This window comes from Canis lupus, chromosome 13 (genome assembly GCF_011100685.1).
Source record: "Canis lupus familiaris isolate Mischka breed German Shepherd chromosome 13, alternate assembly UU_Cfam_GSD_1.0, whole genome shotgun sequence".
Taxonomy (NCBI): Eukaryota; Metazoa; Chordata; class Mammalia; order Carnivora; family Canidae; genus Canis; species Canis lupus.
In genome coordinates, this window is record NC_049234.1 from 23,799,352 (window position 1) to 23,802,880 (window position 3,529).

Sequence of the window (3,529 nt, forward strand, 5' to 3'; positions counted from 1 at the left end):
AGTATCCCCTATAAAAGGGCTTTGCCCATAAAAAAAAAGTCTCAAAAGATGCTGGTTAACAAAAAATGTCCAGAGCCAAAGCAAGGTCCAGAAGCCCTGGGGTTGTTTTGGCCTTTTGGCTGCCATGTCAAAATATTGCTTTTTTGGCTCATAGGGGGCAGCTTTCTAGAAAAGCCTGCCCTGGCTGGTAAGGTGCTCAGGAGCCATCCCAGAGCAAGACCCCGTTTTTCTACACTCAGCTGGTTGGAAAGGAGCTGAATAATCATTAAAGCTCTCGTTGCAGGAGGCGCCCAGGCCCCGGGTTGAGACAGGCGGCCTCAGACAGGCCGGGTATTAATGTGGCTAATTATGTGGATTGCTTCACTGGGAGATGGCAGATAGGATCAGGCTCTGGGAGTCCTTGTGGGAAGGTGCTGTGGGACCCAGCCCTCAGTGTGCTCATCCATGTGCTGTCTGGGAAAACCGAGGTGACCTGGCCAGTTCCTGAGGTGGCTGGTCCCTCACAGTTGCTGCCTTGTGACGGTCTGTGTCTCCAGGAGGATCCTCACAGCTGCTGCCTGTGACAGTCCGCGTCTCCAGGAGGATCTTGGCGTGGCTGGAGAGGGCGAGATGGGCCTCTGGGGAGGGGAAGCTCTGGGGCCAGGTAGAGTGGCTGCTGACAGATGGCTTGATAATGATCAAAAGGTGCACCTCCCAGGTAAGGAGAGAAATGCAGCCCCCTGGAAGTAGAGAAAAGAAAGGAAAACTGCCAATGCCACATCCTTGAGGAGCTTTTGATCCCAGAGAAGGGCCAGGCAAGTCCCATTTCACCCTTGATCTTGGTTTCACCATATTTCTGGCTCTGAAGGGGGGAAAGTTTAGGCTCTATTTCCTGTTCCCTATGGCTGGAATCGGCCACACCTATTAAAAGAAAGGAAGAGAGAAAGGAAGGAAGGAAGAGAGAACCAAAGATTAGCATGTCATTGACAAAGCTACCCACCATACTTTATAGTGAGCAAGCGAGTACAAATTATCAAAACAAACCCAGTTCATTTCCCTGAATCTCTGCATTCTTTGCAGGTGCTCAAAGCCCAGGGAACCTTCTAGTCAAAGATAGCAGAATTGAGATGTGAGCAAACCCAGCCCAGCAGCAAGTCCAGCGTGGCGTGGTCAGCCAAGCAGAAATGAGGCAAAACTCTGGAAAGAATCGTCTCAGAAAACCAAGTGCTGTGTCTCCTACCTATTTAAAGATCTGTCTCCCAGTTCTTGTAAACACTCATAACTGGCAAGCATTTGCTGTGTTTACGTATGTTAAAAGCTTTTTACAAATTCTGAGAGGACATTGAATTTGGTCAGACTGTCATTTCTTTTTTTTTTTTTTTTTTTTCCAGACTGTCATTTCTGCGGTGATGTTCGGGGGTGGGGGGGTGGCGGAAGCGGGGAGGAGGGCGGGTGGGAGCTGAGGGATGTGCAAAGTAAACAGAAGGAAACTTTGCTTTTCCTCTTTTCCAGCTGGAGAGCCTGTTGCTTATCAGGAATCAGGCTCTGGTCCTTTATCATGCTACACTGGAAAAATGGATCTCCTTCCCTTATAAATCTGTCCCCCACCAGCTCCTGATGTTTGATGAGATAAAGTGTGAAGCTTCAAGCGCAGAGCTTGGTCCGCAGTAGATGCCTGAGGACCACCACCTCTCTTCCCGAGCCTTTCTCTCCTGTTGTCACCCCAAAACCCGCCCCGCCAATTGAGTATAAGATGCTGTGTTGATTTAGTAAGGGCCTCTATTTATTTATCTTTTATCTTTTTTTTTTTTTTTACATTTTAAAATTTAAATTCAATTTGCCAACATACAGTATAACACCCAGTGTTCATCCCATCAGGTGCCCTCCCCAGTGCCTGACGCCCAGTTACCCCAACCCCCCACCCCCTACCACTCTCCTTCTGCAACCCTTTGTTTCCCAGAGTTAGGAGTCTCTCATGGTTTGTCTCCCTCTCTGATTTTCCCCACTCTGTTCCCCCCTTTTCCTTATTATCCTGTTCACTATTTCTTATATTCGCCGTATAAGTGAGACCATATGATGATTGTCCTTCTTTATTTACCTGTTGGCAAGGTTGGTGTGCGTGGTGGGGACAAATATTGATAGCAAGGGGTGCCCTGATTCCCGCAATGTCAGAACTTGAAGGAGAAAAGCGAATCTTAGAATTGAGGGCATTTAATAGCTTGTCTGAATAGAGAGGCCAGATGACTCAGGAGAAGAGCCGCGTGGAGCATTTGGTGAAGCTGACCACATCTGTCACCTGGAGAGGTTGGCTTCTCTTGGTTTCCAGCCCTTCTCTCCCAGCTTTAATGAGATAGGATTGACATCCAACGTTGTGTAAGCTCAAGGCACGCAACATGACGGTTTGATGGGTGTCGTGAAAAAATGGTCACCACGGTAAGGTCAGTTACGTACATCTGTCACTTCACAAAGTTACTTTTTTCTTTTTTTTTTTGGTAAGAACTTTTAAGAGTTACTCTCTTAGCACCTTTCAAGGGTACCACGTGGCGCCGGTCGCCGTAGTCACCACGCTGACCGTTAGTGCCCCAGAACACTTTCTTCTCATAACTGGAAGTTTGCACCTTTTGGTCACCTGCACCCATTCCCCCGCCTCCAGACCCTGGCAACCACCAATCTGTGCTGTTTCCGGGAGTTCATTTGTTTTAGATTTCCACACCGAAGTGAGATCAAACAGGATTTGTCTTTCTCTCTCTGGCTGATTTCACCTGGCATTTTTAGACACTTTGTGCATTTTTTATAGTTCAAGCGATATTATTTAGGATTAATCATTCTTGATAAATACCCGATTACTTGACCCAAAGCCACCCTGATGCCTGGAACAACAAGGGGTGTGATAAATACTGAATGAATGGATGTGCAGTCCTGACCCAGAGACCCAGATCTAATCTTCTATGTGACCTTGGGGTATCCTTTTTGTTCTCTGGGCCTTGGTTTTCCCCTTGGGCCAAAGCTATAGCTGAGTTCCAATGAGGCAGTCATGAGGTTTTCTATTATCTTCTCTTTTATATAGACAACTGCTAATCCTAAACCGCTGACATGGTCTCCTGACTTGCTAAGGGGTTGAGATTCCCTGTTGGAAAAACAGCTTCCAGCAATGTCAGAACCGCAAGGCTCTGCTGGCTGCTGGGAGAGGGCCACTTGCTCTGCACAGGGAGGCAGCCGTGCTATGGCACCAGTTAGGGACCGTCAGGGTCTGCCCCAGGTGGAGGTGAGCAGGAGATGGTGCTGGGGAGAGGAGGGCCCAAAGGAGCACACACACACACACACACACATACACCTGCTGCTTTCATCATCAGGCGAAGGTGGTGGTGACGGTGTGGGCCCGGCCCTTTCTTTCTGTAAGTTGCTATTTTATTCATTTCCTGATTAGGACTTTTAAAATAACCAGCATGTATTACTTTCATATTAGTAACTATAATCATTTTAAAAAAAGTCCTACCAACCTCAGTGAAGTTTTCGGCAGAAAGGTAATGTGATATGTGTGTAAATTCCC

At 47.5% G+C, this 3,529-nt stretch overlaps 1 long non-coding RNA gene across 1 annotated transcript; it reads left to right on the top strand.

Annotated features, from left to right (window-relative positions):
• The first annotated feature begins 271 nt into the window (after nt 1-271).
• On the top strand, nt 272-1,321 carry LOC102157314. Its single transcript, XR_005368297.1, has 2 exons — nt 272-697; nt 1,060-1,321. It is a non-coding gene; the product is annotated as an uncharacterized LOC102157314 (long non-coding RNA).
• The last annotated feature ends 2,208 nt before the right edge of the window (nt 1,322-3,529 follow it).